The sequence below is a fragment of the Taudactylus pleione genome, unplaced genomic scaffold (assembly GCF_031769625.1).
Source record: "Taudactylus pleione unplaced genomic scaffold, aTauple2 ptg000041l, whole genome shotgun sequence".
NCBI classification, from domain to species: domain Eukaryota; kingdom Metazoa; phylum Chordata; class Amphibia; order Anura; family Myobatrachidae; genus Taudactylus; species Taudactylus pleione.
The window spans coordinates 78399362-78424894 of record NW_028284443.1 but is presented as its reverse complement, the minus strand read 5'-3'; positions in this window follow the sequence as shown (position 1 = coordinate 78424894).

The following is a 25533-nucleotide window of genomic DNA, read 5'->3' as shown; positions in this document are numbered from 1 at the left end:
ATAGTTTCAAGGGTGTGGGACTGTACAATCATTCCAAGACTAAATTCCTAATACATGGATCTAAAACGTTTCACCTATAATATTAGATTTAAAATTGCTTTGGGTGTGCAGTCTTTATGCAAAACTATATGCAGCATCGCTGAATAAAACAAATCTAAACATGAGCATGCAAAATGATAACGGTGCGAAAATACGCTTATAATGAAAATAATAAAGATGTAATTAAGAATGTACAGAAAGTATTTTTATTGTACTTCATTAAATTAATGGTGTAACAGGATTGCAGTGTGGTCTGTGCTGGCCCTGGGCCCCTGAGCGCATGACATCGTGCAGAGGGGATGGGGCTGCCAGCACTGGGAGGTGCAGCAGTGCCCAGAGCATCCTGAGGATGCGCCAAGTGGCTGCAAGGTGTGTGCCTGGAGTGTCCAAAGGACAGCGATACTGGCTGCAGGGTGCCTTTCAAGGCACCCTGATAGTCAGAGGCAAGGGCCATGGTGCAGCAATGGTGCCATGCCCAGGGCACTGTGCTCTGTGTGACGGCACTAGCCGCACACTACTAGTTACTGCCCTGCATTGAATATTTAATATTTGACTTGGGCAGAGATCAGAGCAAGAAGGAGATGGGCAGATGGCAAAGGCCTGAAAGTTGGAAGCTGTGTGTCTTTCAGTGAACTTATCTTTCAAGTTGTTTTTGGAGTCGAATTATGGGAGCCCAGGGTTCAGGATAAGGACATACTGTAGGCTCTAATTCTGAGTTGCACACAATTCATTATGCATACAGATCTCAGGGTTTTTAACAGACTGTGCCTATGTCAGCACCTGCATACAAAAGTTAGGGCAATACTGGGTGAATAAATGTCATACAGATCTCAGACGGATCTCCAATTGTGACTGAGTGACTGTTACTTATTGTTTGTATGTAGGATAATTGTTGGATATGTCATGAGCATGCTGACAGAATTGCAGGCAAATTAGAGGTGAGCCTATGCAGATATCTGGAAAACCAGTTGGATCACTTGCACCAAGGACAGTGATGCAAATGCACACGGATAATGGTAACCACTACTTTCACTAGCTGATGGAAGGGTCTGTGCAGTCACATAGATGCAACTGACTCTCTAAACAGGCAGAAATCTGCATTTATTTATGACTCATTGCACCTATGAATCAGGCCCATAGTCTTCTAATGTAATTACCTGGGAGTTGTCCAGAATATAAATTACCAGAGGGCACCTTCCAAGCATGTTGCCTGCTGAGGCATTTGGATTTTAAGTGCTTTCACAAAAATATTAAGATTAGGGCCAAACGGACGTAGGGTCAACAATGGCGAAACTGATTTAGACAGAGTGCAGAAAAAAATGAATTCTGCGGTGTACAAGTTGTTTTGGAAAATATGGGTAGAGTGGTTCAGCACTCACTCTTGTGTTACGAGAATGATGTAATTTTAGGTGGTGGGCTCCAGTTTTTTTTAACCTGGCTTTCGGTAGGAAATCTTTGCTCTTCACTGTCCAACGTGTATGAACAGTGGGCACAATTAGTGGCAGCACAGTTGGTGTAAGGGTTAGCATTCTTGCTTCACAGCACTGAGGTTTTGGGTTCAACTCCCACCATCGCCCTAACTCTGTGGAGTTGTATGTTCTCATCGTGCTTGTATGGGATTCCTCCCACAACCCAAAAATGTACTGATAGGTTAATTGTATCATGGTTGTCCTTACCCAATATTGAAGGTACTGTTGGCTGTTACCTTTAGATGCAATGCTTTCAGGATTAGTATAGCTGTGGCTTCATTATCCACAATTACTATCTAGTAGTCTATATGTTTGGCAGTGGAAGAGGGGAAGTTTACCAAAGCCTCAATCCATAAACAAACCCCATCAACTAATAGGTGGCTTTTATTGCTCCAACAGAGATTGCCTAGGTCTTTTAGGAAGTGGGCAAGGCAAATTTGTGCTAGAATATTGCGAACCGTCTATTCACAAGTTGAATAAAAAATAATAATAATTTGAGCTGATATTTGACTGAATTAACATAATTTATGGGCATTCATACAACCCTAGTTAGTAAATGACCTTTATTGTGTTCCAGAAGTGATGTTCAGTGAATCACATGCAAATTAGGGGTGTGCACCGGCCACTTTTCGTGTTTTGTGTTTTGGTTTTGGATCTGGATCTTTCTTCGTGTTTTGGATCTGGATTGGTTTTGCCAAAACCACCCTTCCGTGTTTTGGGTTCTGGGTTTTGTGTTTTGGATCTGTATTTTTTTGAAAAAAAGCATAAAAACAGCTAAAATCACAGAATTTGTGGGTTTTTCTGCTCCTATGCTATTATTAACCTCAATAACCTTAATTTCCACTCATTTCCAGTCTATTCTGAACACCTCACACCTCACAATAGTGTTTTTATGTCCAAAAGGTTGCACCGAGGTAGCTGGATGACTATGCTAAGCGACACGAGTGGGCGGCACAAACACGTGACCCATCTAGGCGTGAAACTGCAGTGGCAGACAGGATGGCAGTTTGAAAAACTAGGCCCCAAACTGTACATAATGCAAAGAAAAAAAAGAAGTGCAAGATGGAATTGTCCTTGGGCCCTCCCACCCACCCTTATGTTGTATAAACAGGACATGCACACTTTAACAAACCAATCATTTCAGCGCCAGGGTTTGCCACACAACTGTGGCTGAAATGATTGGTTCGTTTGGGCCCCCACAAAACAAGCTGGCAATTAATGTGTCCCTGCACAAACTGGCTCTACGGAGGCAAGATGTCATCCTCATCCTCCTCATCCACCGATTCCTCACCCTCTTCAGTGTGTACATCCTCATCCTCACAAAGTATTAACTCGTCCCCACTTGAATCCACCACCACAGGTCCCTCTGTACCTTCTGGAGGCTGGTCTCCCTGGAAGAGCTGATAATTCATTTTGATGAACATCATCTTCTCCACATTCTGTGGAACCAACCTCCTACGCCTTTCGCTGACAAGGTTCCCGGCTGCACTAAACACTCTTTCGGAGTACACACTGGAGGGGGGGCAACTCAGGTAAAATAGAGCCAGTTTGTACAGGGGCCTCCAAATTGCCTCTTTTTCCTGCCAGTACAGGTATGGACTGTCTGACATGCCTACTTGGATGCTGTCACCGATGTAATCCTCCACCATTCTGTCAATGGTGACAGTATCATATGCAGTGACAGTAGACATGTCAGAAATTGTTGCCAGGTCCTTCAGTCCAGACCATATGTCCAAACTTGGTCCTGCCTGCCCTGCATCACCGCCAGTGGGTTGCTTAGGATACCTAAGTTTTTTCCTGGCAGCCCCAGTTGCGGGAGAAAATGAAGAAGGAGCCGTTGACGTGTCACGTTCCGCTTTAGCTGACAGTGTGTTCACCAGCAGGTCTTTGCACCTCTGCAGGCTTGTGTCGGCCGGAAAGAGAGACACCAAATAGGCTTTAAACCTAGGATCGAGCACGGTGGCCAAAACGTAGTGGTCTGATTTCAACAGATTGACCACCCTGGAATCCTGGCAAAGCGAATGAAGGGCTTCATCCACAAGTCCCACATGCCGAGCGGAATCGCTCCGTCTTAGCTCCTCCTTCACTTTCTCCAGCTGCTTCTGCAAAAGCCTGATGAGGGGAATGACCTGACTCAAGCTGGCAGTGTCTGAACTGACTTCACGTGTGGCAAGTTCGAAGGGCTGGAGAACCTTGCACAACACGGAAATCATTCTCCACTGCGCTTGAGTCAGGTGCATACCCCCTCCTTTGCCTATGTCATAGGTGGATGTATAGGCTTGTATGGCCTTTTGCTGCTCCTCCATCCTCTGAAGCATATAGAGGGTTGAGTTCCACCGCGTCACAACCTCTTGCTTCAGGTGATGGCGGGGCAGGTTCAAGAGTGTTTGCTGGCGCTCCAGTCTTCGGCACGCAGTCGCTGAATGGCGAAAGTGGCCAGAAATTTTTCGGGCCACCCAAAGCGTCTCCTGCACGCCCCTGTCGCTTTTCAGAAAATTCTGCACCACCAAGTTTATTGTGTGAGCAAAACATGGGACGTGCTGGAATTTGCCCAGATGTAATGCCCGCACAATATTGGTGGCGTTGTCAGATATCACAAATCCCCAGGAGAGTCTAAGTGGGGTAAGCCACTGGGCGATGATTTCCCTCAGTTTCTCTAAGAGGTTGTCGGCGGTGTGCCTCTTACTGAAACCGGTGATACACAGCGTAGCCTGCCTTGTAACGAGCTGGCGTTTCTGAGATGCTGCTACTGGTGACGCTGCTGCTGTTGCTGCGTAAGGTGATACATCTACCCAGTGGGCTGTCACAGTCATATAGTCCTTAGTCTGCCCTGTTCCACTTGTCCACATGTCCGTGGTTAAGTGGACATTGTGTACAACGGCATTTTTCAGGACACTGAGGACACTTTTTCTGACGTTTCTGTACAGTCTCGGTATCGCCTGCCTAGTGAAGTGGAATCTAGACGGGATTTGGAACCGGGGACACACTACCTCCATCAATTGTCTAAATCCCACTGCACTAATGGCGGATACCGGACGCACGTCTAACACCAACATAGCAGTCAAGGCCTCAGTTATACGTTTTGCTTCAGGATGACTGCTGTCGTACTTCATCCTCCTCGCTAAGGACTGTTGGAGGGTCAATTGTTTAGTAAAAGTAGTGGTGTTCCTACTTCCTCTCTGGGATGATGAACGACTCCCAGCAGCAGCAGCAACAGCAGCAGCGGCAGCAGTAGGCGTAGCAATGCAGGATCCTCCGGAGGAATCCCGGATAGGAGAGTCAGTCATGCCAGTGATATGGCCTGCAGGACTACTTCCGATCCTGACTAAGGAGGAAATTGACGAGGAGGGAGTTGACGGTGTGGTTTGCAGGCGCTTGGATACAACAGGACAACGGGATTTAGGTGTCCCTGGACTGCTTACGGTCTGAGCCAAAGTTTCTGAACTTGACAGTAACTTTTTATGAACGCGCTGCAGGTGCCGTATAAGGGAGGATGTTCCTAGGTGGTTGACGTCCCTACCCCTACTTATTTCACCTTTACATATGGTACATATGGCAAGACAGTTGTTGTCCGGATTTGGATAGAAATATTGCCAGACCAAAGAGGTGGAATGTTTGGTCTTCTGCCCAGGCATGACCGTGATGGGCTTTTTCATCCCACGGACAACAACTGTCTCCCCCGGAGCCTGATTTAAACAAACCACATCACCATCAGAATCCTCCTCGCCAACTTCCTCCTCAGCGCCAGCTACACCAGTATCCTCATCCTGTTGTACTTCAACAGTGACATCTTCAATTTGCATATCAGCAAGTGGACTGTGGGTGCTCCTTTCAGCACTTGCAGGGGGCGTGCAAATGGTGGAAAGAGCCACCTCTTCCCGTCCAGTGCTGGGAAGGTCAGGCATCGCAACCACCACCACACTTGGACTCTCTTTGGGGATTTGTGATATCTTCTTAGAAAGCACAGTTCTTCGCTGTGCTTTTGCCAGCTTAACTCTTTTGATTTTTTTAGTGGGAGGAGTGCTTCCATCGTCATGTGAAGCTGAACCACTAGTCATGAACATACTAGGGATCGACCTTAGCCGTTCCTTGCCACTCCGTGTCGTAAATGGCATATTGGCAAGTTTACGTTTCTCTTCAGCTGATTTAAATGTCTTTTTCAAGGTCATTTTCCTGAACTTTGCCATTTGGGATTGTATGTGCCCTCTACTATGACATTGGGCATCGGCCTTGGCAGACGACGTTGATGGCATGTTATCGTCTATGTCATGACTAGTGGCAGCAGCTTCAGCACTAGGAGGAAGTGGTTCTTGATCTTTCTCTATTTTATTTTTATCGGAGAAAGTTTGGTCCTCCATTTATGTTATATCGATTTGATATATACGTGCGGCTAAACACAGAAAATAAATTTTTTTTTGGTTCGGACTGGAGTGTACTTTGTGGGTTACAGCACCCTTTAACGGTCAAGCCAGCCGGCCCTTTACTTATGACACAGGCGCACTCTTGGCACTACTTTGTTGATGCACGTGCGGCTACTGCGCACACAATTCACAAACACAGAAAATAATTTTTTTTTGGTTTGGACTGGAGTGTACTTTGGGGGTTACAGCACCCTTTAACGGTCAAGCCAGCCGGCCCTTTACTTATGACACAGGCGCACGCTTGGCACTACTTTGTTGATGCACGTGCGGCTACTGCGCACACAATTCACAAACACAGAAAATAATTTTTTTTTGGTTTGGACTGGAGTGTACTTTCGGGGGTTACAGCACCCTTTAACGGTCAAGCCAGCCGGCCCTTTACTTATGACACAGGCGCACGCTTGGCACTACTTTGTTGATGCACGTGCGGCTACTGCGCACACAATTCACAAACACAGAAAATAATTTTTTTTTAGGTTTGGACTGGAGTGTACTTTCGGGGGTTACAGCACCCTTAACGGTCAAGCCAGCCGGCCCTTTACTTATGACACAGGTGCACGCTTGGCACTACTTTGTTGATGCACGTGCGGCTACTGCGCACACAATTCACAAACACAGAAAATAATTTTTTTTTTGGTTTGGACTGGAGTGTACTTTCGGGGGTTACAGCACCCTTAACGGTCAAGCCAGCCGGCCCTTTACTTATGACACAGGCGCACGCTTGGCACTACTTTGTTGATGCACGTGCGGCTACTGCGCACACAATTCACAAACACAGAAAATAATTTTTTTTTTGGTTTGGACTGGAGTGTACTTTCGGGAGTTACAGCACCCTTAACGGTCAAGCCAGCCGGCCCTTTACTTATGACACAGGCGCACGCTTGGCACTACTTTGTTGATGCACGTGCGGCTACTGCGCACACAATTCACAAACACAGAAAATAATTTTTTTTTGGTTTGGACTGGAGTGTACTTTCAGGGGCTACAGCACCCTTTAACGGTCAAGCCAGCCGGCCCTTTACTTATGACACAGGCGCACGCTTGGCACTACTTTGTTGATGCACGTGCGGCTACTGCGCACACAATTCACAAACACAGAAAATAATTTTTTTTTGGTTTGGACTGGAGTGTACTTTCGGGGGTTACAGCACCCTTTTATCGGTCAAGCCAGCCGGCCCTTTACTTATGACACAGGCGCACGCTTGGCACTACTTTGTTGATGCACGTGCGGCTACTGCGCACACAATTCACAAACACAGAAAATAATTTTTTTTTAGGTTTGGACTGGAGTGTACTTTCGGGGGTTACAGCACCCTTAACGGTCAAGCCAGCCGGCCCTTTACTTATGACACAGGCACACGCTTGGCACTACTTTGTTGATGCACGTGCGGCTACTGCGCACACAATTCACAAACACAGAAAATAATTTTTTTTTAGGTTTGGACTGGAGTGTACTTTCGGGGGTTACAGCACCCTTAACGGTCAAGCCAGCCGGCCCTTTACTTATGACACAGGCGCACGCTTGGCACTACTTTGTTGATGCACGTGCGGCTACTGCGCACACAATTCACAAACACAGAAAATAATTTTTTTTTTGGTTTGGACTGGAGTGTACTTTCGGGGGTTACAGCACCCTTAACGGTCAAGCCAGCCGGCCCTTTACTTATGACACAGGCGCACGCTTGGCACTACTTTGTTGATGCACGTGCGGCTACTGCGCACACAATTCACAAACACAGAAAATATATATTTTTTTGGTTTGGACTGGAGTGTACTTTCGGGGGTTACAGCACCCTTAACGGTCAAGCCAGCCAGCCCTTTACTTATGACACAGGCGCACGCTTGGCACTACTTTGTTGATGCACGTGCGGCTACTGCGCACACAATTCACAAACACAGAAAATAATTTTTTTTTTGGTTTGGACTGGAGTGTACTTTCGGGAGTTACAGCACCCTTAACGGTCAAGCCAGCCGGCCCTTTACTTATGACACAGGCGCACGCTTGGCACTACTTTGTTGATGCACGTGCGGCTACTGCGCACACAATTCACAAACACAGAAAATAATTTTTTTTTGGTTTGGACTGGAGTGTACTTTCAGGGGTTACAGCACCCTTTAATGGTCAAGCCAGCCGGCCCTTTACTTATGACACAGGCGCACGCTTGGCACTACTTTGTTGATGCACGTGCGGCTACTGCGCACACAATTCACAAACACAGAAAATAATTTTTTTTTGGTTTGGACTGGAGTGTACTTTCGGGGGTTACAGCACCCTTTAACGGTCAAGCCAGCCGGCCCTTTACTTATGACACAGGCGCACGCTTGGCACTACTTTGTTGATGCACGTGCGGCTACTGCGCACACAATTCACAAACACAGAAAATAATTTTTTTTTAGGTTTGGACTGGAGTGTACTTTCGGGGGTTACAGCACCCTTAACGGTCAAGCCAGCCGGCCCTTTACTTATGACACAGGCGCACGCTTGGCACTACTTTGTTGATGCACGTGAGGCTACTGCGCACACAATTCACAAACACAGAAAATAATTTTTTTTTTGGTTTGGACTGGAGTGTACTTTCGGGGGTTACAGCACCCTTAACGGTCAAGCCAGCCGGCCCTTTACTTATGACACAGGCGCACGCTTGGCACTACTTTGTTGATGCACGTGCGGCTACTGCGCACACAATTCACAAACACAGAAAATATATTATTTTTTTAGCACTTGGGGGGAGCACCCCTGATGGACAGAGCACCCCCTGGACAACACTACAGCACCCCTTTAGGACTGGGACACTGCACAGGACTTTGGAACTGACTGCACAACACAGTCCAGCCAGCCCCTATGGACTTTGAAGTAGTGGACACAGCCCCTATTAACAACAGCAGCACAGCACAACACAGCCAGCCCCTATGGACTTTGAAGTAGTGGACAACAGCAGCACTACACTACACTACACTACACAGCACTAACTCCCACCCTCCCTCTTCACTGTCCACAGCCGAGTGAGAAAATGGCGCCGACGCGGGTACCTTATATAGGATCCAAAACCCGCGAGACTCGGAAGGCGGGATGATGACGTTTTGCCTCGATGTCAGATCCGAGTCAGGCGGGAAAAGTCGAGCCTGACTCGGATCGGACTCGGATCGGGGGGGCTCGGGGGGGTTCGGATTTCAGAAATCCGAACCCGCTCACCCCTAATGCAAATGTTCAGTCCTCTTGGATTTGCACTACTTTGTTTATAGCTGAATAAGTGTAAAACTGTTATGAAGTGTTGTTTGATTTAGCATCACCCTGCCTGGTAGGTATAAATATGCTTATATGTGTTTTTTTGTGTGAAAACTACCAATCCACAGACACATTTCTGTGAAAAGAAAATTGAAGGCTTTAGCTCAGGGATGCTAAGCATTCTTCCTTGACATACATTCACCTCCATTTCAACGAATACACAGGCAGGAGGATGAGTAGGAGTTGAAAGGACTGTTTTGCTAAAAGCATGAATGGGAATAGATTTTCTTTAAAAATTCTAAATATGCATCTTTTGCTGTTACCGTATTTTGCAACAATAGCAAGTTAATTTACAAGCCAGTACTTTTTAAATTTGAATAGCGTAATATAAAATTTGCAAACACCTGTAGCAGTTGTGTTCCTGCACATTTTCCTAAGCCTATCTATTAACCACAATTCACAAAGACTGTACTGTGGGCCTGATTCAGAGATGTACGCTAATGCGATCGCAGCTGTGATTACATACGCAATGCAGCAGCGACAATATGCCAATGTTAGCACAGATCACCTGAGCATAAAGACACCCACTGCTGCCTTCTTACCTGTGTGCGTCGTTGCTTACCTGCGTAAACATCGGTTACATCGAAGCACATCGGTGGCCATCTTACCTTTGCCAAAAATCTGACCTGCCGCAGTCTTGGAAGCTCTTCTGACATGCAGAGCTGCGTATGCAATAGCAGTGGCTAATTTACGCACGCCCATGTAGTGGCGATTAAACGAACAGGCACATCTGCGTTTTACTGACCACTCCCAATTACCACCCCCAAATGCTTACAACCTGTCAGTAACTTTATGATGGGATCTACTGTGTGTCCGCAAACGCAATGCAATCGATGCGCATGTGCAGTGTGGCTTGTACACATGCGCAATGGCAAATAATCGCTCGATCTGCGTGAAAATTGCATTAGCGTCCATCTCTGAATTAGACCCTCTATTTTCCTGTTAAAGTGACATTTTTCCTTATGTTTTCTGTCTTTTCTATTACTTTCTAATTCATTATGAGCACTATTAATAAAATGATATAAGAATATTGCAGTTTTTATTTCCTGGGTCTCAGCAGAAAATATATCCAGTAACTCAAATGGAAAATGTACAAACCAAAATAATTTGTAACCCCTGCTCACCAGTAAATGGGTTGACAATGATGCTAAGGGTAATAAACAGATAACAAAAGAGATAAAAAAAGGCGCTTATTAACAAAATATACTTAAATTAAATGTATGTTGCACTTGAATTTTCTTCAAAATGGTAAGATTCTTCCTTGAATTTAATTCCTCCCTCGAGTATACCACCGTAATTCTCTCTCCTGGTAGTATATAAATCGAAACAAGCAATGGATGGGGTATCACCGTATGATATTTTCAACAGTAAATATAGACCAGCATTACTTCACGCCCTGGAAAAGTGTGTGGTGTATAACAGGATAGCGTACCCCACTCACATAGGATATATGTGAAGGCCTCTTATAAAGGTATCTTTAAAAGGAAACGTGTGAGCACCCCAGTGCATATGATAAAGACCCAATCAAATAGCATACCATTCACTCAAATCAAAAAGGTAAGGTAAATGCACGTAATGGTATTTTTTATTAATAGCCCAAAGTACTGCGTACCGACCTCACAAGTCATAGAGTATTGGAATTGCACATCAAGGTATCTTTATAATTCTTCTCCACACAGTGGGATAATCACCAAAACATCGACCATATTCCAGAGGTTGAAATCCAAAAGTGTATTCATACAAATATTCCAGATAAAAAATGGTATCAATACAAAATATATATAATATAAAACCAAAAACAGCAAATAAAACCCATAAAAAACTTTCTAAAAAATCTAATATAATATAACCAGAGGTAGCCAGAAAAAAGAAAAAACAGAGTGTTTGCTAATAGGATTAAGGGCTAAATCCTAAAGATGGAACAAATGCAAACACTCAATGACATACTTCTGGTCTGTTGTAATCATGTACCCTCCTCAAATCGTCAATGCGTTTCTACTCTCTTAGGGAGCCTTTGTCAAGACATGGAGGATAGTACATGGCTCTAATGTATTTATATGCATGATCTCCACTCACCTGGAGAGGAGGGAGGAGTTATCACCAAAGGCCCAAAGTTCTACTGGACAAGAAAAACTTCACTCATTCTTAATGGGCGTGTTGGTGGGAAATGAAAACTATCACTCCCACATAATGAATCTAGGTCACCACTCGCGACCAGAAGTGGCACATACGTGTCACATCCCGGACACGAGAATGGTGCGTCCGCGTGTAGATTCCCCCCAGCATCATCCATCACCTAAATCACTTGTCTAAACATACGGGACACCAGAGCATCTTACTCGCCCGGCGCTTTGCTTCCAGAACTCTGGTCGCGACCGGAAGTGACTTGTGCATGTCACTTACTGGAAGCGAACGTAATATTGGCGGTGGCTGTGAACTGCATAACATTGTTGGTTACCCGGGCAACCAGATGCAAACTAAGAAAGCGGAGCAATAACACAACACATGTATAAGTCACAAATAGATAATTTCCATTGGAACAACATTCTCAAAAAACAACATTCATTTCGGAATTTTTAAGGAGTCTCTTCCATGGTGACTTCGTCCAAGGTCATATATAAATCGTCCATACTTAGAAGAGCAATGTCCATAATCCCAAATTTGATGAGTGATCTAAAAACTGTAAAAACAGTATTAGACACTGATGCATATAAATAAACATATATAAAACATGTGGGGATCATAAAAATCACTTGACCTCGAAATCTTTATTAAGACCTTTCGGGGCCAGTGTTTTATATGTATAAATAAAATTAATTTCGGTCCTAGCTAACATAGAAACAGTATCAGTACATCTTATACTCGGTTTAATGGTTTTAAGGCCATAAAATCCAATTATATTGGCGTGTGAGCAATTATGCCTTTCTTTAAAATGTGATGCTAAAGAATGGGTGTCTAGACCCTTTTTGATATTACGGAGATGTTCCCCGATCCATATTTTTAAGGGCCTATTAGTGCGTCCGATATAGACATTATTGCATACACATTTAATAGCATAAATCACATTTTTACTACTACACACAATAAAATCCCTGATTAGTATATTTTTCTCATTAATATCAACAGTCTCAATTTTGCTACTCCCATCACTTTTAATGCATTTACAACCTTGGCAACTTCCACATCTATAGAAACCTTTTGACAGGACCTTGGAACTGCTTTTATTCTTATTAGACAGCATACTATTTACTAATTTCGATTTGAGAGTTGGTGCCTTCCTACAGATATGGACCGGTTTCTCTGGGATCAACTGGAATATTTGTATGAATAAACTTTTGGATTTCAACCTATGGAATATGGTTGATGTTTTGGTGATTATCCCACTGTGTGGACAAGAATTATAAAGATACCTTGATGTGCAATTCCAATACTCTATGACTTTGGTACGCAGTACTTTGGGCTATTAATAACAGATACCATTACGTGCATTTACCTTACCTTTTTGATGTGAGTGAATGGTACGCTATACAATTGGGTCTATATCATATGCACTGGGGTTCTCAAACGTTTCCTTTTAAAGATACCTTTATAAGAGGCCTTCACATATATCCTATGTGAGTGGGGTACGCTATCCTGTTATACACCACACACTTTTCCAGGGTGTGAAGTAATGCTGGTCTATATTTACTGTTGAAAATATCATATGGTGATACCCCATCCATCTCTTTTTTCAGTTTATACACTACCTGGAGAGAGAATTACGGTGGTATACTCGAGGGGGGAATGAAATTCAAGGAAGAATCTTACCATTTTGAGGAAAATTCAAGTGCAACATACATTTAATTTAAGTATATTTTGTTAATAAGCGCTTTTTTATCTCTTTTGTTATGTGTTTATTATCTATGTTATTTTTGGATGCAGTGATTTCCATGTTAACTTAAGAGGTTTATTGGAGGCTGCTTTTGCACATTCATAAAATAATCCACCACATCTCTTTCTATTTTATGTACTTATATCACCTAAAGTGGTTGGTTTTTTCAGTTTGCAGCATAGTACACTCAATACAATATGTTTTCTTTTAGAGAAGAAAGACTATCTACTCTAATACAATTTTTGATGATAATTCAGAACTCTTAGATGAGGATCTAGAGGGTATTATGAAAAAGCTAGAGAATGTGCTTCTTAAAGAGAATAAAATCTGGTGGGACGCAGTCGTTTTGGAAAAATACATGGCCCACTAAATAATTCCAAAGGGGCTTAAGATTGATAAGAAGCCTTAATTTAACACAGCTAATGATGAATTCATTAAAGAATAGATGAAAATTACCACCGAATATTCCTTTTCTTTGATGGATCTCATCATTAAGGAACGTAGAAAAGAACTAAAATCTTTAGAAGATGAAATCAACATATATAAATCACTAGTCACTCCTTTCTCTAAGTCAGTGGACTTTATAGAATTAAAAAGTTCTATTGAATATAGGATTAAAAGGCAGAAAAAAGTATTATTGCCAATAAAGCGAATAAATTTAACAGAAATAAGGGTGGCCTTCAACGAGAAGAAAAATATAATTCAGATTCCATCCCTAAAAATACAAATACCAAATTGAAAAACTCAAATTATATGAGGAAAGAAGGTAAGCGTTTTCCTTCCTCTAGACCTCTTGATAAAGGTGAAAGAGAACATCAATCAGTAGTCTCTAGTCACAGAATTTCTCCCAAGAGATGGGATAGAGGGTGCAGAACCCCAATAAATCATTCACAATATAAAACAAGAAGGTATGAGTCATATAAATGGAGGAATCCCGCCCCTTACAATAATAAACATGGCACCTTCTCTGATTTTTATGAAGAGGAGGAAGATGCCCTGCCAATGAGTAATAAGTTTCTACCTCTATATAAGGAAAAAGACCCTTATTTTTTAGAGGAGTCTTCACAGAATCGATTCCGCAGATAACCTATGTAAAAAAATATAGTGGGAAAATGGACGGGAAAAAGAAACCAAGAGCAGATAGGATCTTTAAGAAAAACATGAGAAAAAGAAAACACAAAAAAGTAAGATAAAGGGTACACTGAACATAAATGATGGAGTAAATAAGGAAAATTCATTATCTAAAGTAAAAATTTTCAATTTGAGCTCCCACATTTTACAAAAAGAGGACATTTCTCTTTTGGAAAAGGGCTTGAAATTTGCCCATAGTAATTCTATCAACCCCTTTAGCATTTATGTTGATGTACAGAAATTCCTGAGAAAATTAACAATTAAATTTTTTTTTCTCAATAAGGAAATACAGGATATTGACTTTGGGGAAGAGATGTCGGTCACTCCCTTTCGGCCAAAATCGATCTTTTTTCCACAACATCTGAAAGGTCTTTTTTTTTAGAAACATTTAGTTCCTTAGTATTAGAAGATGTGGAAAATTTAGTTGTAAAGAATGATCATAATAAAAAAGGAGTCTAAATATGACACATAAAGAAAGGACAGCACTTAAAAATTTGAAGGAAAATGACAAGTTAATAATCAAGCCTATTGATAAAGGGGGGGGGCATTGTCCTTTTAGACACTGAGAACTACGAGAAGGAAATTTACCTTCAATTAGAAGACACTAAAACTTATAAAAAACTAAGAGGCGACCCTACGAAAACTACGCTCAATAAATTGAAAAATTTAATAGAGAAATATGCAAAAAAGGAGACTATCTCCAAAAGAAGTCCAATTCTTAATGATTGAACAGCTGATTATGCCAGTTATATACGTTCTTATGTAGATCCATAAAAGTTTGACAAATCCCCCGGTAGACCAATAATCTCTGGGGTTGATTCAATGGTGTCCAAACTTTCAGAGCCTATAGATTTCTACCTGCAACCTTAGGTTGTGCTCAATAAATCACATCTCAAAGACACTAGGGATTTTTTGCTTTCCCTTGAGTCAATTAATTGGAAGGAAGGAGATCTATTGGTTACATGTGATGTTAGCTCACTATATACCATTGTAGAGCACACCATAGGTATAGAGGTCACTAGATCCGCATTAATGAAATCAAATTTAACGAGAGACCTACAAAATTTTATATTGGAAGGCATTGATTTCATCCTGTCAAATAATTATTTCTTGTTTAAAGATGAATTCTTCCAGCAGAAAACCAGGACTGCAATGGGCACTAGGTTCACCCCGAGTTATGCCAAACTCTTCATGGGTGAATGGGAAGAGGAGGTGGTATGGAACAACGGGTGTCTCGGGCGGACCTAGTGACCTATCACAGATATAAAGACGATATATTTTTTGTATGGAGAGGAGGTAGAATCAGTTTGGATAATTTTTGCAAAACTCTAAATAACAACAATAAGAACATAGTTTTGATCTTTGATATTAGTGACTCTACTATAAACTTTTTAGACATTACAGTATAAATTCAAGATGGTACCACACATACAAAGACTTAAACAAAACCGACGGATACCGGCACATATATGGGAGCCAAAAGTTGTCATCACAATGATTGGCTCAATTCCATCCCTGTGGGTCAACTGAAAAGACTTAATAAACTGTACGGAACAAGAAATATTTTTAGACCAGGCACAACAAATGGAAAAGAGATTTATAATATGTGGATACAATAAAGAAAAAGTTAATGGTTCACTTGAAACTATTAAAACTCTTGAGCAAAAGGATCTATTTAAAATGGTGCAAAGAAGCCCAGAATGTAAAGATAAATACCAATGGGCATTTATCACACAATATACGGATCAACACAGAGATGTTGAAAAAATCATTCAAAAGTACTGGAGTTTGTTAAGTAGAGACCCAGTAATAGGACAGTTGATCCCAGAGAAACCGGTCCATATCTATAGGAAGGCACAGAACTCTCAAATCGAAATTAGTAAATAGTATGCTGTCTAATAAGAATAAAGGCAGTTCTAAGGTCCTGTCAAAAGGTTTCTATAGATGTGGAAGTTGCCAAGGTTGTAAATGCATTAAAAGTGATGGGAGTAGCAAAATTGATACTTTTGATATTAATGGGAAAAATATACTAATCAGGGATTTTATTACGTGTAGTAGTAAAAATTTGATTTATGCTATTACATGTGTATGCAACAAAGTCTATATCGGACGCACTACTAGGCCCTTAAAAATATGGATCGGGGAACATCTCCGTAATATCAAAAAGGGTCTAGACACCCATTCTTTAGCATCACATTTTAAAAAAAGGCATAATTGCTCACACGCCAATATAATTGGATTTTATGGCCTTAAAACCATTAAACCGAGTATAAGATGTACTGATACTGTTGCTATGTTAGCTAGGACCGAAATTAATTTTATTTAAACATATAAAACACTGGCCCTGAAAGGTCTTAATAAAGATTTCGAGGTCAAGTGGTTTTTATGATCCCCACATGTTTTATATATGTTTATTTATATGCATCAGTGTCTAATACTGTTTTTACAATTTTTAGATCACTCATCAAATTTGGGATTATGGACATTGGTCTTCTAAGTATGGACTATTTATATATGACCTTGGAAAGAAGACACCATGGAAGAGACTCCTTAAAAATTCCGAAATGAATGTTGCTTTTTGAGAATGTTATTCCTATGGAAATTATCTATTTGTGACTTATACATGTGTTGTGTTATTGCTCCGCTTTCTTAGTTAGCATCTGGTTGCCCAGGTAACCAACAATGTTATGTGGTTCACAGCCATCGTCAATATTACATTCACTTCCGGTAAGTGACACACACACGTTACTTCCGGTTGCGACCAGAGATCCGGAAGCAAAGCACCGGATGTGTGTCCCATATGTTTAGACAAGTGATTTAGGTGATGGATGATGCTGGGGGGAATCTACACGCGGACACACCATTCTCACGTCTGGGATGTGACACGTACGTGCCACTTCCGGTCGCGAGTGGTGACCTAGATTCATTATGTGGGAGTGATAGTTTTCATTTCCCACCAACACGCCCATTAAGAATGAGTGAAGTTTTTCTGGTCCAGTAGAACTTTGGGCCTTTGGTGATAACTCCTCCCTCCTCTCCAGGTGATTGGAGATCATGCATATAAATACATTAGAGCCATGTACTATCCTCCATGTCTTGACAAAGGCTCCCTAAGAGAGTAGAAACGCATTGACGATTTGAGGAGGGTACATGATTACAACAGACCAGAAGTATGTCATTGAGTGTTTGCATTTGTTCCATCTGTAGGATTTAGCCCATAATCCTATTAGCAAACACTCTGTTTTTTCTTTTTCTGGCTACCTCTGGTTATATTATATTAGATTTTTTAGAAAGTTTTTATGGGTTTTATTTGCTGTATTGATACCATTTTTTATCTGATAATTTTTATCTGGAATATAATATGGTCGATGTTTTGGTGATTATCCCACTGTGTGGACAAGAATTATAAAGATACCTTGATGTGCAATTCCAATACTCTGTGACTTGTGAGTTCGGTACGCAGTACTTTGGGCTATTAATAAAAGATACCATTACATGCATTTACCTTACCTTTTTGATGTGAGTGAATGGTACGCTATACGATTGGATCTATATCATATGCACTGGGGTGATCACACGTTTCCTTTTAAAGATACCTTTATAAGAGGCCTTCACATATATCCTTTGTGAGTGGGGTACGCTATCCTGTTATACACCACAAACTTTTCCAGGGTGTGAAGTAATGCTGGTCTATATTTACTGTTGAAAATATCATATGGTGATACCCCATCCATCTCTTTTTTCGGATTATACACTACCTGGAGAGAGAATTAAGGTGGTATACTCGAGGGAGGAATTAAATTCAAGGAAGAATCTTACCATTTTGAAGAAAATTCAAGTGCAGCATACATTTATTTTAAGTATATTTTGTTAATAAGCGCCTTTTTTTAAATCTTTTTTGTTATCTGTTTATTATCTATGTAATTTTTGGATGTGGTGATTTCCATGTGAACTTAAGAGGTTTATTAGAGGCTGCTTTTGTGCATTCATAAAATAATCCACCACATCTCTTTCTATATAATGATGCTAAGGGGTATATTTACTAAAGTGCAGGTTTTTAGAAGTGGAAATGTTGCCCAGAGCAACCAGTCAGATTTTACATAACATTTATCTAGCACCCAGGGGCGGATTGGGTCTGAAAACTAGCCTGGTAAATTTCTGGACGCAGCCCTAATGAGGGCAGGTCTGTTGAAGGGTGGGGTCTTTTGAGGGGCAGAGTCTGGTGAGAGGGCAGGATGCTCTCTTCTCAAAAGCAAGTATGTGTATATAAAGTAAATATATATATATAAAAAATATACATATTTATATACGAGTATATATGAAAATATATATCAGATATATTTATATATTTCATATATGACAGTTATATGATATATAAAAAATGGCAGCTGCTCAATCAATCTAGCAGCACTAATCAGGTGCATGAAAGGGAGGGGTCATGCTAAGTAGAAAAAGGAGGGGGGTTTAACCCCCTATTGTTCCTCAGCACACTGAATAGTACCTGCAACAATATAAGAAAACTATATGGTCATAGAAATCAGAGATATTAGTTGCATGCATTTGCAAATACATGGGAAGCTGCTAGGTCACCTCACGGCTTCTCTGTCACTAGCAGTCCCTAACACTAAGGGGTTCACATCTGGGGTGCAGTGCACCCCGAAAAACGTCCAGCCCAGGACCCCCCCAGGGCATCACGCGAAAAATGGAAAAGGAGTGACAGTGCAGTGTAAAGTATAGGTGTGTAAAACTAATTAATAAGTGTTGGAAAAAGGGGTTAAAATATATGTGAAAAAAATACAAACATAATATGTGATATAAAAATAATAATATGTGATATAAATAGTAACTATGTGTATTAAGTGGTGATGCCATGAGGGGGCCCAGCCAGACCAGCCCCGGGGGCCTTACGCCCAAACGCTCACCCCAAATGTAAAATATACCAATTATAAGGCCTCATGATAAAGGCACATATAAATTTTGTCAAATGTAAGGCCTCCTGATAAAGGCACATACATAAATGCATCCACATTGAGAGCCAGCTTACCTGGGAGTCACCCCTGGGAACTCCAACTAGCACTACTAGAACCAGCATGCCCTACTAATGCTGGCTCCTTCATGCCACTCATACCAAACAAACAAAAAATGGCAGCTGCTCAATCAATCTAGCAGCACTAATCAGGTGCATGAATGGGAGGGGTCATACTAAGTAGAAAAAGGAGGGGGGTTTAACCCCCTATTGTTCCTCAGCACACTGAATAGTACCTGCAACAATATATGAAAACTATATGGTCATAGGGGTTAAACCCCCCTCCTTTTTCTACTCAGTTATATGATATATATTACTTTTCATATATATAACTCGTTTGTTTGGGATGACCTGTCTTGATAATGACCCTCAGGGGTCGAAACATCGACTATTTTTATGGTGATACACTACTGCCTTATTAAAACCGATTGATCTATCATTATCTTATCAAAAAGAAAAAGAAAGAGAGTTGTCTTGGATGCCGCATAAACATGAAATAAAAATTAACGTTTAATGATTATCATTAAAATATTGTAACATCAAGAGCGAAATATTAAAACTTATTATACACACACATACACATTCAATGACAATTGCATAAGCAAATAAAATAACAAGAAAAAAAAGAAAAGTGTGAAATAATTTAAAATTCCGCTAGGCACTTATTATATTATAATGTATACTGTATATATGTTCCAATGTATGAATTTAGGCGGCAAAATAAATTAACAGACCAATGAGTACACTCACAATCCGGGAGGATTCTATATCCTTATTAAATATCTTATTATATTGGATCACTAATCCAATCATATGGGAACATATATCATTGGAAGTAAGCCTATAAGGGATATCTTATCTCGTTAACTGTTATATAAATTATAACGAATCTATAATATATAAGATTCAATATTAATCCTTCCACCAGTTTATAAAAAATCAGTTAATTCAATAATCTGTTAATGATGACATGCACTATCATACGTTACTCAGTATTTGCAATTCACAGGTGTTGAGCCATATTATTATTGGTTTTGTAGTATATCTAATATGAACATCATATCATCCCTTAATCGGGCAGTTCAAATTACTTGTATACTTTTACAAAGCACACAAACTCCTTTGTTAGGTAGTTTAGATTATAAATATCCCGTTACAGTATACACATATCATCAGAGCATTCGAGCAAGATAAGTCGTATTGATCATCAGAAATCTGTCACACACTTATATTTATTAGAGTAATCGTGTAACAGGTTGCGTAATAATGTTTGGTTCTCAACTTCCACAATATATCATGTAGCTAAACGGAATGCTTCACATTCGGTATTGGGGCTTATTCATATAGATGTTATCTACATATTAATCGTTCAAAATAAGTAAATTCAAAGATAACATTTCAATGTTCTCTGTGATGTTTCTAATCCCCAGCTGCCACGTTGTATCTATTCAAGCTACACTATGTATCTATTACTACCGTCATATAGGAATAGTTGGTGTTTCGCTATACTGAACCCTCAATGTCTGCAAAAGTAAGCAGGACAGTTCACACATAGCATTGGTGCTAAACTACCTGTAATTGCCGATAGAATAACCCTAAATCCACTAAGAGGTTCATCCCAATTCCATATACTAATAGTATTATTCCTCCATATACTGATGGAGAGACAGCACCTTGATGGATTCGGTGATGTCTCTACTATTCTGCCGGCAAATAATATCTGTTGCAACTGAACTAAGTAACTATGTCGCCGTCTCACATTCCTTTACTAGGCAAAATTAAACAATCAGTGTGCTGCTACAGTGAGCCATCAATGCCTATAATTTCGAGCAGGATAATTCACATAAAACATCAGAACTGATCACATATTTCGTATATATATTTTAATTGTCACTAGAGGAATAAACGCCAACGCGCATTTCGCTATGAATTAGCTTTCTCAAGGCTGACCAGATTGTTACATTCCTCAGCCTCTTATTCCACATGAAGACCAATCATTATCCATTCCCAGATCACATGCTAAATTTGACCAATTAATTCACAAGTCCTAGGTGTCGGCCGTTTAAACCTTTCCTGGTTATTTCTTATCTCAAATATACGGTTTGTAATTGGCCAGTCATGATTCTCTGCTTGCGTAATGTGTATTCTCTGCTATCCTATTGTTATTAACCCCTACATCCATTCCATATAAATCGTATTGGACATAAACAATAGCTCCCTCCTGATAAACTTCATCGATCCAATACATGAGATTTGTTTACATCGTATATATAAGATAATATATCTCTATGTTAGTACCTAAATACTTGTTAAAAGAAATCCAATTGTCTCATAATATAATAGACAAACAAATTATAAATATTATGATAATTAAAAAAAACAAATTAAATAAATAAAATAAAATTATTTATACTGTACTAATTATTACTAAATAATTGAATATAAATCGACCTATTAATATATAAGAAAATAACCCTATAGTGACAATGTGAGTTGACATATAATATAAAATAAAATCAATATTGTATTACCTTAGTGTATTGGTGTAATAATAAATATATTAAAGATATATAATAAATGAATTAAATATCATATTCAGTGATAAATATGTGTAAAGAGTTATGAAGTGTATTATGTTTAATAAAAAATAGTGTTACTATACACTATATCAGTGTATTATAATAAAAATAAAAAATAAATATAAACTAAAAGAAGTTTTTTAAAAGTGTCTCGTTTGTGAAACTCATTGAAAAAAATATACTATACACCAAGAGAATGTGAAAAAATGTGCATATAAACAGTATATTGAATATAATATTTATTCAAATAATCTTGTTCTATTAATAATTCAATCAACCTGTATTATAATGTGAGATGTAACTACTGCTGGTACATTTTAAAAAAACATACCATAACACTAATATTAAAGCTCCATTTAATTGGAACTTGTTGACCCCCTATCTAACCAATAACATATAAATATATACTATTTCTAAAAATTTGTTGTTATACATGTATTGATCCACTATATATATTGTTAGTATATAGTTATTTGTTTAGCATGATGTTTCCAATGCTATATTATGATAACAAAAATATAGTTATCTAGAGGAATACTTTCCAGATTTATTCCACAGGAGGGTCCACAATCTAAATTGACCTCCCTTGAAGGGAGAAATCTAAATCTATAGGAATGCTGCATAACTGTTCCCCTCATTCAATCCTTTAGGATAAATACAGTCCATAAGAAAAATCATTTTTGTTTCCAATTTGAGAAGTTCTTGATCAAGGTCACCACCCCTAATTCCTAGATTGATCTTTCTCATACCATACGCCTTCAATCAATGGGGGTTTCCTTCATGGTGTTTCAGAAAATGCCTAGCCACGGAAGTTAGAGGTTTGAATTTTGTTCTATCTTGTCTTGAATTCCTAATGGAGCCTACATGTTCTAGTATTCTAATTTTCATAGGCCTGCTGGTTTTGCCTATGTAGCTCTTACCGCAGGGACATTCAAGATGATATACAACTCCAATGGTGTTACAATCTATATAGTCTGATATGGTCCAGATCTTACAATATTTGTCACAAAATTGCTCTCTCCATGTCATGTATTGGCATGACTTACAAATGACCACACTTGTGGGATCCCTTCCTATTGTACCTCATGGTTTTGGTAAACGTTAAGTGACTTTGTACAAGTTGGTCCTTTAGATTATGTGACCGTCTCAAACTCGTTTGAACTCTTGTAGGTAGAATAGTAGCTAAATCCCTATCAGTACATAAGATAGGCCAATGTCTTTGTAGGATCTGATTAATCTGTCTCCAATGTGTATTGAAGGTTCCCACAAATCTAACTGGCTCTTCTTCCAAATTTCTCTTCTTGGGTATAAGTAGGGATTCTCTGGGGTATTTTTTTGTGTCTTTTACCGTATGTTTAATAGTTGTTCTGCTATATCCTCTTTTCTCTAACCTTTTACATATTTGTAAGTTCCTTTGCTCAAAGGTATCTTGTTGAGAGCAATTTTGTTTTGCTCGCAATAACTCTCCTTTAGGAATGGCCTTGATGGTAGTGGGAAGATGGGCACTACTACTATGTAATACACTGTTTGTGGCAGTGCTATTCCTGTATATATCAGTAGATATTGTTCCATCTTCTTCCCCATATATTGTCAAGTCCAGAAAGTTGATTTGTGTTTGGCTCATCTCCATTGATAGCTTCAAATTCAATTCATTTTGATTCAACATGCCAATGAATTGTTCACATAGACACTTATCTCCCTCCCAAAATATCAAGAAATCATCTATGTATCTTAGATACAACAGAATATATTTTGTATAAGCATCATGGGACTCATTAAAAAGGACCTCCCTCTCCCACCATCCCAGGTAGAGGTTGGCGTATGTCGAGGCACAAGCTGTGCCCATCGCCATCCCTCTTACCTGGAGATAGTACTGTTCATTACATATAAAATAATTCTTCTTCAATATGAAATCCAACAGTGTGATAAGAAATTCATTGAAATCACTATGCGTCTCCATATCCAAAAAGTATCTGGCCACTGTTATGCCTTTGTCATGGTTTATACTTGTGTACAGACTTTCAATATCACAAGATATCAACCATACTCCTGGGTTAACTGTCAGATCTTGTAACTTCAATAAAACATCCATCATGTCTCTAGTGTAAGATGGTAATGTAAGCACATGTTTCTGAAGATGTTGGTCGACATATGTACTAGCTTTTGCTGTCAAGCTTTAAACACCAGAGACTATCGGTCTGCCAGGTGGTACCTTATCATTTTTATGTATCTTAGGCAGTAGATACATAGTGGGAGTCTTAGGTTTCTCTGTTTCTAGATAATCTCTGTCACTTTTATTGATGGTCCCATTCTCAAATGCTTGTGCAATTATTCTGTTGTATTGAGTCCTGAAATTCTGGGTGGGATTAAATATCAGACGTTTGTAGCAACTCGTATCACTCAGTTGTTTATTAAGTTCATCCATGTACATTTGTTAGAGAAAACCCCCAACTTCCCTTAACTTTACAACTTCAGATGTGGATTCTTTGGAAGGAGAAGGGATAGGGGGAGATATTATTCACAATAGCCTCAAACAAGATTTTTTTGGCAAAACCCCATGGGGGGCCAGAGAGACTATAGAAGGGGTAAATACAAAATCAGGAGGGGCAAGAGGAAAAATCAGGAAAAGAGATATGAGAGATTGGAGGGAAGAACCATGAGAGCAGAGGAGGTACAGAAAATGAATGAGATTACAAATGGACTGGATGAGATATTAGATGATTCTATGAAGATCATTAATTTAACAGACAGGATACTTACTGAAGATCAAATTAACATCCTACACAAAAGGATTATCATTCTCACCAGCACAATGGATGGATTTATTTGAATGTATTAACGATGTTAATCTCTTCACTAGGAAGATACTCCTCAAAAAATTCTTTGCTAATAAAGCACTCAATGAAAATCTAACTATTGTATTTCCACAAGATATGATGAAACTAAATGAGGAAGATCTAAGAGCTGTGGAGATATTAGAGGAATTGGAGAATAAAAAAAAGAAAAAATCAACCTTTTTTCCTGACCCCAACATATACCCGGCAGTGAAAGTCTATCAAGACCTAGTCTCCAAAGATTTAGAACGTTTATTTCATAGAACAAACCATTGTCCCATTTTAAATGATAATACCACTAAGTGTGAAAGAAATGCTATAAAGGAAATGGCTGAGTGGCAAGATATAATTATCAAGCCCTCAGATAAAGGGGGAAATTTGATTTTATGGCTGAAACAAATGTACATAGATAAACTTAATAAACAACTGAGCGATACGAGTTGCTACAAACGTCTGATATTTAATCCCACCCAGAATTTCAGGACTCAATACAACAGAATAATTGCACAAGCATTTGAGAATGGGACCATCAATAAAAGTGACAGAGATTATCTAGAAACAGAGAAACCTAAGACTCCAACTATGTATCTTCTCCCTAAGATACATAAAAATGATAAGGTACCACCTGGCAGACCGATAGTCTCTGGTGTTAATAGCTGGACAGAAAAAGCTAGTACATATGTCGACCAACATCTTCGGAAACATGTGCTTACATTACCATCTTACACTAGAGACACGATGGATGTTTTATTGAAGTTACAAGATCTGACAGTTAACCCAGGAGTATGGTTGATATCTTGTGATATTGAAAGCTTGTACACAAGTATAAACCATGACAAAGGCATAACAGCGGCCAGATATTTTTTGGATATGGAGA